The 16,826-nt window shown below is 43.4% G+C and overlaps 1 non-coding gene across 1 annotated transcript; it reads right to left on the bottom strand.

Annotated features, from left to right (window-relative positions):
• Positions 1-9,137: 9,137 nt before the first annotated feature.
• Positions 9,138-9,228, bottom strand: trnar-ucu (transfer RNA arginine (anticodon UCU)). The gene is given in 2 exon segments: positions 9,138-9,173; positions 9,192-9,228. It is a non-coding gene; the product is annotated as a tRNA-Arg (tRNA).
• Between the last annotated feature and the right edge of the window lie 7,598 nt (positions 9,229-16,826).

The raw sequence follows: 16,826 nt of genomic DNA, 5'->3' as shown, positions 1-16,826 counted from the left end.
GCAACCAATGGACAAATACATTTCAGAAAGATAAAGTTCATTCGCCAATCCACAAATGTGTCTTTCTGCTTATATTTATAAACAACTCCTTCTCTCCACTATGGGAACTATACAATCACGACAGTTATTTGAAAGTTAGTATAAGATGTTCCAGTTCATCAATTTTAAAACTGCAGCAGGTATTTTCCAGAAAACTTCTCTGTTGGAACCTCAGTCCCATTTAGATTGAAAGTGGACAATTAATGTATTCACTTGTTCATTGTGGACAGGTGTCTGACTTCGAATAAATCTCATTAACTTTCAATGAGGTGGCAGTATTTCTGTGCTCCCATTTTACACAGTCTGTCCTTTTCATGCACCATGTTTTTATTCTCCTCTCCCATTCTCCACAGGATACAGATTACAAGCATCATCAATCTAACTGTTGAAAAGCATTGGAAGAATCTGGTCACACAGGTATTGAAACATTCATTTTCTGCCATTTTCCAAGTTGGTTGCTTTAAACACAGTACAATGTGTAATCATCTTGAAAAGAGATTCTCTTCAATATCCAATACAAACTGAATTACAAACCTGACAGACAAACACAGGAGAACAAGTGACTCGTGAACACAAACTTCATGGTGCTCATTTTCAGATTTATTGCAGTCATCCGACAAAACAAGTGAAAGAATATTCCAGTGAAATGATTTGGAAAGTAGGTGTGACTTTTGTTGGTGCCTTTCTTTGCTCTGTTGGTGAAACTTTCTTGCACCTGACTCCTGTTCATGTCTCTGTTTCCTCTATTGAATGAGGAAGGAGGTATTTGATCAGAAATCAACTGGATTGTGTACCTTTGAGAGGGGATTTCTGCACCATCAGGGCTGGAAACAGGAGTGAGTGAAAGACAATGTGTGGAGTTTGATTTTGTACAGAGGGAGAGCAAATCTAACAGGACTGTGAGATATTGGCCTGGATTTTACAGCCCCAATAGCGGTGAATTCTGAGACTTTCACTGCTATTGAGGGTCTGAACAGCACTGCAACTGCTGGTACATGCACACACTAACACCAGCATCTGGAAGTTGTGGTGGTGAGAAATGTGCTTCGAAGGAGCCTCTGATCATAATCGCACCAGCCCACTCTTGAAAGTGACAGGGACCTGTAGTTCAGCAATTTGGGCTCATTGCCCACAATGTACCCTGATTTTTACCTGGGTTGGATGAAAGCCGGTACCAACAGGCTCAGGGCTGCTCGGGAAGGACTTTTCTGTTGACACAACAGCTCCACTATTCCAGGAAGACACCGGCAGCAGCAGTGGTCAACTTTCAGAGGGAGTTCAGAGCTTTTAAATGTTGTATTTTATTTCTTAATTGTGTGTAACTTTTTAGCATAGCCTGATCAGAGTTCTTAAATTTACATCTGACTTTTTATTAACAAGATTGAAGTGACTTTAAAAAACTACATCTTATCCTTTAAAATCCTGCTTCCATGTAGATGACATTGGAAGATGACTTCAGAATAGCTTAGACTATCTTTCTAACAGGTACTGCAACAGCTTAAGACCTACTTTTCTGCAAAAGCTGGTGAATTACCTTCCGGGAGCGGAGAGGAGCGGAGCGGAGCAGACCTATATGGACCGATATGAGGAGAATGTTGAGAGCGGAGCCTATAAATCCAATCCGAGGATCGAGGCCCAGTCTCTTCCCTTCCAGGAGTGGAGTGGAGATCTTCCAGTGTGCTGGAGTTTTGAAAAAAAGAAGCCAACTGTGATGTCAGAGGAGAGCTGCAAGGTGATTGGTTGGTTGGTCACTGCTGTTAGTGTATTTAAATATCTTGAAGAAAAGGGCAAAGTTTTTTACTTGAAAAAAAAACCTCTGCTGATAAGATGAGTACTACTAAAGTGTTTTTTTATTCAGTGTAGCTTATGAAGGACTTTAGATTGTAGTGGGTAGAACAAGGCCCCTAGTGTCATTAGTATTTTTTAATTAAGGGAGTAACCAATTAATCTAAGGGTAAGTCATGGCAGGAGAGCTCAGCCCCGTGATATGCTCCTCCTGCGCTATGTGGGGATTCAGGAACCCTCCCAGTCTCCATGACGACCATGTGTGCAGGAAGTGTATCCAGCTGCAGCTACTGGCTACTCGCATTATGGAGCTGGAACTGCGGGTGGTTTCACTGTGGAGCATCCACGAAGCTGAGGGTGTCATGGATAGCATGTTTAGTGAGGTGGTCGCACCGCAGGTAATGGATGCACAGGCAGAAAAGGGATGGGTGACCACCAGATGGAATAGTAGGAGCAGGCAGGTAGTGCAGGAGTCCCCTGTGGCCATCCCCCTCTCAAACAGATACACCGCTTTGGTTCCTGTTGGGGGGAAGACCTCCCAGGGGAAAAGAGCAACAGCGCGGTCCGTGGCACCACGGAGGGCTCTGCTGCACAGCAGGGGATGAAAAGGGGAGGAAGAGCTATTGTGATAGGGGATTCTATCATAAGGGGTGCAGATAGGCGTTTCTGTGGCCGCAAACGAGACTCCAGGATGGTATGTTGCCTCCCTAATACTCGGGTCAAGGATGTTTCGGATGCCGGAAATTCTGAAAGGGGAGGGTGTGCAGCCAGAGATCGTGGTCCATATTGGTACGAACGACATAGGCAGGAAGAGAGAGGAGGTTCTGCAAAGTGAATATGGGGAGTTAGGCAAAAGGTTAAAGAGCAGGACCTCTAGGGTTGTAATCTCAGGATTACTCCCTGTGACACGTGCTAGTGCGGGTAGGAATAGGAGGATTCGGCAAATGAATGCATTGCTGAAGACTGGCGAAGGCGGGAGGGCTTCAGGTACTTGGATCATTGGGATCTCTTCTGGTGCAGAGGTGACCTGTACAAGAGGGACGGGTTGCATCTGAACTGGAAGGGGACCAATATCCTTGTAGGGAGATTTTATAGTAATACACTGGAGGGTTTAAACTAGTCTTGCAGCGGGGGTGGGATCCAAAGTAGTAGTCTCTCCGATGAGATAGTTGAGGCAAATGGAGAGGTTAAAGCAAGCAAGTCCAGTAGGCAGGCCAGGCAGGGGCAGGACAGGGAGCGTGGAAGGTCTGGTGGGCTAAACTGCATTTACTTTAATGCAAGTATCCTTACAGGTAAGGCAGATGAACTCAGAGCATGGATCGGTACATGGGATTGTGGTATTGTAGCTATTACGGAAACGTGGTTGAGGGATGGGCAGGACTGGCAGCTCAATGTTCCGCGGTACTGATCCTTCCGGCGTGACAGAGGTGGAGGTAAGAGAGGAGGGGGAGTTGCACTATTGATTAGGGAGGACATCACGGCAGTACTTGGAGAGGATATCCCGGGGAGAATGTCCAGTGAGACCATACTGGTAGAACTTAGAAATAATAAAAGGGTGATCCCTTTGATGGGATTATACTATAGGCCCCCCAATAGTCAGAGGGAAGTGGAGGAGCATATATGTAGGGAAATCACAGATAGGTATAGGAATTATAGGGTTGTAATAGTAGGTGATTTTAACTTCCCTAATATTGACTGGGACTGCCTTAGTGCTAAGGGATCAGATGGGGAAGAATTTGTTAAGTGAGTCCAGGATAGTTTTCTGAAGCAGTACGTGGATGGCCCGACTAGAGAAGGGGCTACACTCGATCTCCTCTTAGGAAATGAGGATGGGCAGGTGGTTGATATGGCAGTGGGGGAGCACTTTTGGACCAGTGACCATAACTCTATTAGCTTCAAGATAGTTATGAAAAAGAATAGGACTGGTCCTCAGGTTGAAGTCCTAAATTGGGGGAAGGCTAATTTCCATGGCATCAGACAGGAACTCTCAAAAGTTGAATGGGAGAGGCTGTTTACAGGTAAAGGGACGTCTGGCAAGTGGGAGGCTTTTAAAAGTGAGATAGGAAAAGTTCAGGGCCAGCATGTTCCCGTTAGATGGAAGGGCAAGACTGGCAAGTTTAGGGAACCTTGGTTGACGAGGGATATTGAGGGTCTGGTCAGGACAAAGAAGGAGGCATACGTCAGGTATAGGCAGCTGGGATTGAGCGAGTCCCTCGAGAAGTATAGGGGATATAGGAGTATACTTAAGAAGGAAATTAGGAGGGCGAAAAGGGGCCATGAGATTTCCCTGGCAGATAAGATAAAGGAGAATCCTAAAAGATTCTATAAGTGTATTAAGAGTAAAAGGGTAGCTAGGGAGAGTGTAGCTCCCCTTAAGGATCAGTGTGGCAATCTATGTGTGAAGCCACGCGAAATGGGCGAGGTCTTAAATGAATATTTCTCGTCTGTATTTACCGTGGAGAAGGTCATGGAAGCTAGTGAGTTCAAGGGAGGGAACAGCGATATCATGCAGCATATCAACATTACAAAGGAGGAGGTGTTGGAGGTTTTGAAGCGCATTAAGGTGGATAAATCCCCAGGGCCTGATCAGATGTATCCTAGGATGCTATGGGAAGCAAGGGAGGAGATTGCTGGGGCGCTGGCAGAGATTTTTGTATCATCGTTAGCCACGGGTGAGGTACCGGAAGACTGGAGGATAGCTAATTTGTTAATTAATAAATTAAATAACAAATCATGTCGCCTCTTTCTCTTCTAAACTCTGGCGGAGACAAGCCTAGCTTGTCCAATCTTTCCTCGTAAGACAGCCCACCCATTCCATGTATTAGTCTCGTAAACTTTCTCTGTACTACCTCCAATGCATTTACATCCTTCCGCAAATAAGGAGACCAGTACAGTACTCAGTACTGCAGAAGAGGTCTCACCAATGTCCTGTATAGGTGAAGCATAACCTCCGGACTATTGTATTCAATTCCCATGATGATAAATGATAACATTCGATTAGCTTTCCTAATTACGTGCTGGACCTGCATACTAACCTTTTGCAATTCATGCCCTCGGACACCCAGATACCTCTGCATCTCAGAGCTCTGCAATCTCTCACCATTTAGATAATATGCTTTTTTATTCTTCCTGCCATAGTGGACAATTTCCGACTTTCCCACATTATACTCCATTTGCCAGGTCTTTGCCCAATCACTTAACCTATCTATATCCCTTTGTAGCCCCCTTATGTCCTCTTCACAACCTACTTTCCTACCTATCTTTGTGATCAGCAAATTTAGCAACAATACCTTCGGTCCCTTCATCTAAGTCATTTATATAAATTGTAAAAAGTTGAGGCCCCAGCACAGATCCCTGTGGCACACCACTCGTTACTTCTTGCCAACCAGAAAATGACCCATTTATGCTGACTCTCTGTTTCCTGTCAGCTAGCCAATCTTCTATCCATGCCAATATGTTACCCCCGACACCATGAGCTTTTATTTTCTGCAATAACCTTTGATATGGCACCTTATCCTTCTGGAAATCAAAATACAATACATCCACTGGTTCCCCTTTATCCACAGCACATGTAACTCCCTCAAAGAACTCCAATAAATTGGTTAAACATGATTTCCCTTTCAAAAAACCATGTTGACTCTGCCTGATTACCTTAATTGTTTCTAAATGCCCTGCTATAACATCCTCTGTAATAGCTCCAAACATTTTCCCTCAGACAAATGTTAAGCTAACTGGCCTGTCGTTTCCTGCTTTCTGTCTCCCTCCCTTTTTGAATAAATGAGTTACATTCACTCTTTTCCAATCTAACGGAACCTTCTCGAATCTAGGGAATTTTGGAATATTAAAACCAGCGCATCAACTATCTCACTAGCCAATTCAGGACCTGGCGACTTGTCAACCCGCAGCTCCAACAATTTGTTTAGTACCACTTCCCTGGTGATTGTAATTTTCTTGAGTTCCTCCATCCCTTCAATTTCCTGATATACGGCTAATACTGGGATGTTATTTGTATACTCAATAGTGAAGACCGATGCAAAGTATCTGTTCAATTCATCTGCCATCTCTTAATTATCCATTATTAATTCCCCAGACACACTTTCTATTGGACCAACAGTCGCTTTGTTAACTCTTTTCTTTTTAAAATATCTATCGAAACTCTTACCAGTTGTCTTGAAATTTCTTGCGAGCTTTCTCTCATACTCTAATTTTACCTTCCTTATCAATCTTTTAGTCATTCTTTGCTGTTTTTTTTATATTCTGTCCAATCTTCTGACCTGCCTCCCACCTTTGCACAATTATAGGCTTTTTCTTTAAGTTTGATAGTAACTGTTTTCGTGAACCATGGATGGTGAGTCCCACCTTTGGAACTTTTCTTTCTCGTTGAAATGCATCTATTCTGTGTATTCTGAAATATCCCCTTAAATGTCTGCCACTGCATCTCTATTGACTTATCCCTTAACCTAATTTGCCAGTTCACTTTAGCTAGCTCTGCTTTCATGACCTTATAATTGCCCTTATTTAAATTTAAAATACTAGTCTGGGACTCACTCTCCTCTCCCTCAAACTGAATGTAAAATTCAATCATATTATAATCGCTACTACCTAGGGGCACCTTAACTATGAGGTCATTAATTAATCCTATCTCGTTGCACAATGCCAGGTCTAGTATAGTGGATAGTGTCGAAGGGTGTTGTAGGGTACAGAGGGACATTGATAGGCTGCAGAGCTGGGCTGAGAGATGGCAAATGGAGTTTAATGCGGAGAAGTGTGAGGTGATTCACTTTGGAAGGAGTAACAGCAATGCAGAGTACTGGGCTAATGGGAAGATTCTTGGTAGTGTAGATGAGCAGAGAGATCTTGGTATCCAGGTACATAAATCCCTGAAAGTTGCTACCCAGGTTAATAGGGCTGTTAAGAAGGCATATGGTGTGTTAGCCTTTATTAGTAGGGGGATCGAGTTTCAGAGCCACGGGGTCATGATGCAGCTGTACAAAACTCTGGTGAGGCCGCACCTGGAGTATTGCGTGCAGTTCTGGTCACCGCATTATAGGAAGGATGTCGAAGCTTTGGAAAGGGTGCAGAGGAGATTTACTAGGATGTTGCCTGGTATGGAAGGAAGGTCTTACGAGGAAAGGCTGAGGGACTTGGGGTTGTTTTCGTTAGAGAGAAGGAGGAGGAGAGGTGACTTAATAGAGACATACAAGATAATCAGAAGGTTAGATAGGGTGGATAGTGAGAGTCTTTTTCCTCGGATGAGGATGGCAAACACGAGGGGACATAGCTTTAAGTTGAGGGGTGAAAGATATAGGACAGATGTCAGAGGTAGTTTCTTTACGCAGAGAGTAGTAAGGGCGTGGAACGCCCTGCCTGCAACAGTAGTAGACTCGCCAACTTTAAGGGCATTTAAGTGGTCATTGGATAGACATATGGATGTAAATGGAATAGTGTAGGTCAGATGATCGGCGCAACATCGAGGGCCGAAGGGCCTGTACTGCGCTGTAATATTCTAATTCTAATTCTAATTCTATAGCCTGTTCTCTGGTTGGCTCCAGAATGTATTGTTCCAAGAAATTATCCCCAAAACATTCTATGTATTCCTCATCTAGGCTACCTCTGCCCATCTGAATTTTCCAATCTATATGTAGATTAAAATCCCCCATAATTATCACAGTACCTTTCTGACAAGCTGCCATTATTTCTTCCTTTATCTCCCATCCGACAGTGTGGTTAATGTTAGGTGGCCTGTACACCACTCCCACAAGTGACTTCTTGCCCTTATGATTTCTCATTTGTACTCAAACTGCTTCTGCATCCTGATCTCCAGAACTCAGGTCATCCCTCTCTATTACGCTAATACCATCATTAATTAACAGAGCTACCCCGCCACATTTTCCTAGCTTCCTGTCCTTCCAAAATGCCATGTCACCTCCAATATTCTCAACCCAATCCATGTCGCCCTGCAGCCATGTCTCTGTAATGACTATCAGATCGTACTTATTTATTCTATTTGTGCTCCCAGTTCATCTGTTTTGTTTCAAATGCTCCATGCATTCAGATACAGAGCATTTAGTTTTGTCCTTTTATTATTTTTGTCACCTCTAGCCTTATCTGTCGATTTACTCTTAGATTTGTACATTCTGTCCCTTCCTGTCACAGTCTGTTTATCATTTCCCATATTTATACCTTTCTCTCTTGCCTTGTCTCTCCTCCTTGATTCACCATATCTTCCCAAATTTGATCCCTTGCCCCCACTATTCAGTTTAAAACCGTCTCTCCGTCCCTCGTTATGTGGCTCGCTAGAACACCGGCACCAGCACGGTTCAGGTGTAGACCGTCCCAACGGTACAGCCACCTCTTTCCCCAGTACTGGTGCCAATGCCCCACAAACCAGAACCCACTACTACCACACCAGTCTTTCAGCCGCACATTGCTTTCTCTAATCTTATTTGTCCGATGCCAATTTGCACATGGCTCAGGTAATAATCCAGAGATGATTAACTTTGAGGTTCTGCTTCTTAATTTGGTGCCTAGTTCCTCATACTGACTTTGCAGAACCTCTATCCTTGTCCTGCCTATGTCTTTGGTACTGACATGGACCACGACGACTGGATCCTCCCCCTCCCATTGTATGTTTCGCTCCAGCCCTGAGCAGATGTCCTGAATCCTGGCACCGGCAGGCAACACAGCCGGCTGGACTCTTGCTTTTGCTGCAGAGAACAGAGTCAATCCACCTTACTATACTGTCCCCTACTACCACTACATTCCTTTTTTCTCCCTCTTTGAGCCACAAACACTTACTGCAGACGTGTTTGCCCTGGATCACACTGGCATCCAGGAACTCCCACATGCTGCAGCTTTGACACATCACCTGTCCTGTCATCCTTAACGTGTTTCAATTAACTACTTAAATATTTTATTCAATTATTCATTTTATTGCATATTTTATTAAACTTACCACTAGTTTGTTTACTATTTTAAACGTTAGGACTAAAATGGTTCTTAATCACTTACCAGATGCGCATCAAGCAGGTCGGTTCTTCCAAACCAATCAACTACCTGCTTGCCTGCGAAGTCACAGCTTACCAGATCCTCACCAAACAGCTCCTTCCACTGCACCGAAGAAAGAACCAAATCCTGTATCCTCACCCCAGCGGCTCTCTGTTTCCCTGCTCTCACTCTCCATTGTGACGTCACTCCTCGATTTTTGTCCCCTGCTCTGCTCCTCTCTCTCTCGCTCTGTCACCGAGTCTGTGCTTTTGGCACATTTTTTCATGTGTTGTTCCGTTGTGCTCCTCTGTTTCTGGTCCAAAATCTGACTCTGGTGGGACTTGAACCCACAACCTTTGAATATCATCTTAATTATTAATTAGAAGTCCAACACGCTATCCATTGCGCCACAGAGCCTCACACGTTTTTATTAACATCACTAAGGCCTTTGATATTGTCAGCAGAGACGGCCTCTTCAAACTGCAATGGAACATCGGCTGCCCTCCTGACCTCTTGGGCATCATCTCTTCTTTCCACGAGAACATGCACAGTTCCATCAGTTACAATGGAGCAACATCAGACGCTTTCAAGATCAGCAGTTGGGTAAAGCAGGGCTGCGCGCTGGCGCCAACTCTCTTAGGAACAGAGGAACAGAGGAGTCAGCCATTCAGCCTATCGAGCCTGCTCTGCCATTCAATTCCATCATGGCTGATCACCTATCTCAAAGCCCCTTTCCCATGCTATCCCCATATCCCTTGATGTCATGAGTATCAAGATTTCTATCAATTTCTGTCTTGAACATGCTCAATGATTGAGCTGCCACAGCCCTCTGGGGCACAGTATTCCAATGATTCACCACCGTCTGAGTGAAGAAATGCCACCCATCTCAGTTTTAAATGGCCTACTCCTTATTCTGAGACGATGTCCTTTGGTTTTAGACTCACCAACCAGGGCAAACATCCTGTCTACATCCACACTGTCACGCCCTGTAAGAATTTTGTCAGTTTCAATCAGATCACCTCTCATTCTTCGAAACTTTAAGGAATACAGGCCCAGATTCCTCATAAGACAATCCCACCATCCCAGGGATTAGTCTGGTGACATAAAAACAAGAAATACTGGAACCACTCAGCAGGTCTGGCAGCATCTGCGAAAAGAGAAGCAGAGTTAACGTTTCAGGTCAGTGACCCATCTTCGGAACTGACATATATTAGAAAAGTCACAGGTTATAAGCAAGTGGGGTGGGGGTGGGGCAGGAGATAACAAAGGAGAAGGTGTAGATTGGACAAGGCCACATAGCTGACCAAAAGGTCATGCAGCAAAGGCAAACAATATGTTAATGGTGTGTTGAAAGACAAAGCATTCGTACAGATTAGGTGTTAATGGACTGAATATTGAACAGCAGGAAGAACAAACCTGAAAAAAAACAGTAGGTAAGCAAACTGAACAAACTGAGATGAAATGAAATAAATGCAAAAAAAAGATTAGTCTGTTGACCCTCTGTTTCACCCCCTCTCTGGCAAGTGTATCCTTCATAAGATGAGACTAAATTGTACACAATACTCCAGTGCGGATTCACCAAGGCTCCATACAATTGCAGCAAGACATCTTTACTCCTGTACTCATGACCCCTCGTGTGGGTACAACATACCATTTGCCTTCCTAATTGATTGCTGCACCTGCACAAGAGCTTTTAGTGTCTCAGGAACAAGGACACCCAGGTCCCTTTGGACATCAACACTTCCCAACCTCTCACCATTTAAGAAATACTCTGTCTTTCTGTTTATCCTACCAAAGTGAATAACTTCACACTTATTCACATTATATTCCATGTTCTTGCCCATTCACTTAGCCTCTCCAGGTCCCCTGGAAGCCTCTCTGCATCCTCCTCACAACTCACACTTCACCGAGCTTTGTGTCATCTGCAAACTTGGAAATATTACATTTAATCCCCACATCCAAATCATTTATATAGGTTGTTAACAGCTGTGGCTCCAACACTGATCCTTGCAGTACCCCAATAGTAACAGCCTGCCATCCTGAGAAGGACCCGTTATTCCCGCTCTCTGTTTTCGGTCTGTTAACCAATTCTCAATCCATATCAGTATATTATCCCCAAGCCTATGTGCTCTAATTTTGTTTACTCACCTCCTCTGTGGGACCTTACCAAAAAAAAATACAAATACCACACATCCACTGGTTCTCCTTTATCTGTTCTGCAGGTAACATCCTCAAAAATCTCAACAGGTTTTTCAAACCTGTTTTCCTTTTCATAAATCTATGTTGACTCTGCTCAATCATGTCATCATTTTCGAACTGTCTAGTTATCACATCCTTTATAATTGGCATATTCTTCTCCATGCTGCTATTGTACACTTTCAATTACTCAGATATAGGTGTTCACCTGCACATCAGAGCTGACGACAAGCTGTTCAACTTGGCAAGACTGTGCGCCAAGACCAAAGTGGGTAAGTTCCTAGTCTGTGAGTTGCTATTTGCTGATGATGCTGTGCTGACATCCCATAATGAAGTTCAGTCACAGCAGCTTGTAGATCGGTTCTCCCTGGCCTGCAAAGAGTTTGGACTGACAATCAGCATCAGGAAGATGAAAGTTACGGGCCAGGACGGAGAGACTCCACCTTCCATCAACATCGACAACCTCACTTTGGAGGTTGTCAACAGCTTCACATACCTTCAATCAACAATCACCAGCAATCTGGCCCTTGATGCTGAAATCAGCACCAGGATTGCCAATGCTGCAGCTGTCATGTCAAAGTTGAGAAGACAAGTGTGAACCGACAGCAAACTGACCGAAAATACAAAGCTCCACGTGTACCAGGCTTATGTTCTCAGCACCCTCCTTTATAGTAGAGAAGCATCAACAACTTATACAAGCCAAAAAAAGCGGCTGAACAGCTTCCACCTCCACTGCCTTAGATGGATACTGGGCCTCTCCTGGCAGGACAGAGTGCCGAATGCGGAAGTACACCAGCGTGCAGGGATCCGCAGCATGTTTGCCCTCTTGAGTCAGCGGTGACTCTGTTGACTGGGCCAAATGGATGACGGTCACATTGCCAAATACATGTTCGATGGTGAGCTTGCTATCAGCATGAGATCAACAGGTCAGGGAAAAAAATCAAGTCCTTTGGAGATGTTTGAGTTAATTCAGGAGAGTGGGCATGGATTTATCAATGGGAGTTCATGCTTGACGAATCTAACTGCATTTGTTGATAAACTATCTGAGAATACTGATGAAGGGAATGCAGTGGATGTTGTTTATATGGATGTTAGGAAAGCATTTTATAAAGTTCCACATAAAAGGGTGGTTTACAAAATTGGGGTTCATGGATTAGGAGGGTCAGTGTCCATTTGGATAGTAAATTGTTTTAAAGACAGAAAACAGCGAGTCATATTAAATGGTTCTTGGTCAGACCGGAGGATAGTCGACAGTGGTGTTCCCCAAGGGTCAGTGCCAGAACCACTGCTTTTTTTGCTAAAGGGAAGTGACTTGGATCTTGGAATACAGAGTAGAATCTCAAAATATGCCGATGACACCAAACTTGGAGGAGTGGCAAACAGTGAGGATGATATGAATTGCCTGCAACAGGACAGTGATAGGCTAGCAGAATGGGCAGACAGGTGGCAGATGGAATTTAATAGTGACAAGTGTGAGGTGATGTATTTTGGCATAAGGAATAGGGAGAGGCAATATATACTTAATGGCACAGTTATAAAGAGTGTGCTGGAATAGAGAGACTTGGGGTTCATGTGCACCGATCTTTGAAGGTGGCAAGACATATTGCGAGAGTGGTTAGCAAAGCATATGGGATCTTGGGCTTTATAAATAGAGGCATTGAGTACAAAAGCAGGGAAGTTATGCTGAACCATTATAAAACTCTGGTTAGGCCCCAATTGGAGTGTTGCTTCCAGTTCTGCTCAGCAGACTTTAGAAAGAATGTGAGGGTCCTTGAGAGGATGCAGAGGCGATTTACCAGAATGGATCCAGGGATGGGGGATTTTAGTTACAAGGTTAGGTTGGAAAAGCTAGGATTATTCTGCCTATATCAAAGGAGATTGAGTGGAGAATTGATAGAGGTGTATAACACCTCGAGAGAACAGGCCATCCTAGACTGGGTATTGTGTAATGAGAAAGGATTAGTTAACAATCTTGTTGTGTGGGGTCCCTTGGGGAAGTGCGCCCATAATATGATAAAATTCTTCATTAAGATGGAGAGTGAGAGAGTTGATTCCGAGACTAGGGTCCTGAATCTAAACAAAGGAAACTATGAAGGTATGAGGCGGGAGTTGGCGATGATAGATTGGGGAACGTTACTTAAAGGGTTGACAGTGGATAGGCAATGGCTAGCATTTAAAGAGCGCATGGATGAATTACAACAATTGTTCATTCCTGTCTGTGCAAAAGTAAAACAGGAAGGGTGGCTCAACTGTGGCTTACAAAAGAAATTAAGGAAAGTATTAGATCCAAGGAGGAGAAATATAAAATGGCCAGAACAAGCAGCAAACCTGAAGATTGTGAGCAATTTGGAATTTAACAGAGGAGGACAAAAGGATTGATTAAGAAGGGGGAAATAGAGTATGAGAGTAAGCTAGCAGAGAACATAAAAACTGACTGTAAAAGCTTCTCTAGATATGTGTCGAGAAAAAGATTAGTGAAGACAAATGTGGGTCCCTTACAGTCAGAAACGGGGGAATTTATAATGGGGAACAAAGAAATGGCAGACCAATTAAATACATACTTTGGTTCTGTCTTCACAAAGGACGATACAAATTACCTCCCAGAAATGTTGGGGAACATAGGGTCTAATGAGAAGGAGGAACTGTATGAAATCTGTATTAGTAGGGAATGTTTGGGAAATTGATGGGATTGAAGGCCGATAAATCCCCAAGGCCTGATAATCTGCATCCCAGAGTACTTAAGGAGGTGGCCCTTGAAATAGCAGATGCATTTCTGGTCTTTTTTCAAAATTCTGTAGACTCTGGAACAGTTCCAATGGATTGGACGGTAGTTAATGTAACTCCACTATTTAAAAAAAGAGGCAGAAAGAAAACAGCGAATTATATACCGGTTAGCCTGACATCAGTCGTGGGGAAAATGCTGGAGTCCATTATAAAAGATGTAATAGCAGAGTGCAATAATAACTCGTCTCCACTCCTAGTATTTCTAAATCCCACACATTCACTAAAATGTGAACAATTATTTCCTGTTGTGTCTCTCTCAGATTTGTAAACTTCACTGTATTGGAGTGAGGTGACATCTACTGGCGGGAAGCAAGAACTGCAATCAAGCAGCAGAAACTCCACAGTCTGTCAGGGTTAAAGAAACATTGCAATGTGAGGAGACAGCGAAGTGGTTTGATTGGGTAGATGGAGACATGATTCCACTTGTGGTGGTGTCTGAAGCAAAGGCCAGAAATACAAAATTGTCATTAATAAAAGAAATGAGGAATTCATGAAAAATGTAGTAACGTAGTGAATGGTTAGAATGTGGATAGAATAGAAAGTGAGATTGGATGGACAGAAGCAGTCTGAAAGGATGGCTGAAACAAAAAGTGAGTGCCCTGAAACGTTAACTGTGTTTCTCTCAGCACAGATGCTGCCAGAGCTGCTGAACATTTCCAGCACTTTCTGTTTTTATTTCAGCATATGCAGGATGTTGCTTTGATCTGAAAAAAAAATGGATGATTGGCTGGGGGGTTCCAGTGAAATTCCACAGCAGCTAAAGAAACCTGACTGGTCAGTGGCTCGTTGGTCGAGGGGTATGATCTCGCTCAGAGAATGTGTTTGATTAACATGTAAGAAATCCAGGGTTCTAATCCCAGATGAGTCCTGGCCTGCTGGCATTTTTAGATTAAGGTTATCTATTGGTTTCAGCCTTGCAGAAGGTGGAATTGACTTCCAAACAGAGCTGGCATGAGGACCAGACAACTGGATTCAAAGAGCTTGTCGACAAAATTGCAATTAACTGAATGCACAGATAGCCAAATGGGAATATAAAGTTGTTGCTGTAATTGTGACCTGACTCCAAAAACAACAGGACTGGAATGGAATGGAATTCTTCAGTGTTTCTGTTGTTTGGCTTGCATTGACTCATCGATTTTCTTGTTTTTCACTTTGTCGATGCCTTTGAATAATTGTGGATCCTTCTTCAGGGTGTCTTCTTTCACCAGGTAGTTCTGACCTCTGATGATGTTGATTGTAATCAGCTTCAATTCGCTGATAGTTTTGGAAGTGAGCAGATTTCCTTTGCTTGAGTCTACAACATGGAACTCAGTCTGACATGTGGACCCATGGGAGGATTTGAATGCCATCCCTGCGTTGGAGTTGCATCCATCCAATAAGAGACCGAGTAGAAGTGACAGTTCTGTCAGTCGAATATGAGACTTTTAATGGCAGGGTTGTGAGTTTGAGTGCCATTCTGTTTTTCCCTTTTTTAAGGCTTCATGAGCAGAGAGTACAGGGAGTGTTTGAAATGAGCAAGTCTCGCTTTGATTCAGGACTCTTACCTCTCAGCAGCATCTCACTATGAAAGATTGAATTTGATCTCATTTCATTCTCAGCTCAGGGTCAGTGTGGATCACTGGGACTTCTCGCTGTCTCCCACTTCACAATCCATCAGTACTGAGAAAGCAATGGGGTATATTACTCACATGTTGTGTTCTTTAATTTTTTCGAAAACTTGAATGTATGTATTTTCTTCCTAAACAAGGACACCAAGCCGTTGTTAATGTAGGGCTGAAATAGCTCAGTTGGGAGAGCGTAAGACTGAAGATCTAAAGGTCCCTGCTTCAATCCCGGGTTTCAGCAATTTCGCTTCTTTCTGCGTCCCTTGCCTTGGTTCTGATTTTCCAGTTGCACAATTTACTTTGAGATTATTTCCCAAGCACCAGTGGATTGAATTTGAGAAACAACACAGAGTCATTTGCAACACAGAAGGTGGTCATTTGGCCTATCACGTCCATGCTGGCTCTCCCCGGAGCACTCGAGTCAGTTCCACTCACCAGCTCGATCCCTTTCCTCCTGCAAGTTTCTTTCCTTCAAGTATCCATCCAATTTCCTTTTCAAATCATTGATTGTCTCTGCTTCCACCACACTCGTGGGCCAAGACATTATCACCCACAACATAAAACATTCCACCTCATCAAGGATGGGAAATACTTACATCTTCTACATTTGCTTATTCTCTATTTCTATGAGAATAGACTGGCAGTCAACATGAAAGGAAACCCAAAAATCTTCGAGCAGCATGTAAATGATAAGTGGGTAGTAAGAGGTTGAGTCGGGCCTATTAGGGACAAAAAGGATAATATAAGCTTAGAGGTGCAGGGCAATGTTAATCTACTTAATGAGTACTTTGCATCAATGATCACTAAGGAAGTGGAATTTGACAAAATATCAGTTGAAGTGAAGAAAGTAGAGGCAATGGAGAGAGTACAAATTAGGAGAGGGAGGTACTAAAAAGGCTGGCTGTGCTTAGGGAAGATAAATCACCTGGTCCGGATGGCTCACATCCCAGGTTGCGAAAGGAAATGCGGATGCAGATAACGGAAGGGCTTGCTATAATCTTCCAATCTTCCCTGGATACGGGGGAGGTGCCAGAGGATTAAACAGTGGCAAATGCGACACCCTTATTCAAGAAAGTGTGTAAGGACAGTCCGGGTAACTACAGGCTAGTTAGATTAACAGCAGCGGTGGGTAAGGTTTTAGAAAGAATAATCAGGGTAAAAAATCAACAGTCACTTGGAGAGGTTCGAGTTAATTAAGGAGAGTGAGCATGGATTTATAAATGGGAGTTCATGCTTGACTAATCTAACTGCATTTTTTGATGAACTAACAGAGCAGGTTGATGAAGGGAATGCAGTGCATGTTGTTTGTATGGATTTTAAGGAAATGTTTGACAAGGTACCACATAAAAGGGCGGTTAACAAAATTGAGGTTCGTGGTATAGGAGGGTCAGTGTCCAATTGGATAGAACATTGGTTTAAGGACAGAAAACA

This window comes from Heterodontus francisci, unplaced genomic scaffold (assembly GCF_036365525.1).
Source record: "Heterodontus francisci isolate sHetFra1 unplaced genomic scaffold, sHetFra1.hap1 HAP1_SCAFFOLD_51_2, whole genome shotgun sequence".
NCBI classification, from domain to species: Eukaryota; Metazoa; Chordata; class Chondrichthyes; order Heterodontiformes; family Heterodontidae; genus Heterodontus; species Heterodontus francisci.
This window is presented reverse-complemented; position numbering and strand designations above follow the sequence as displayed.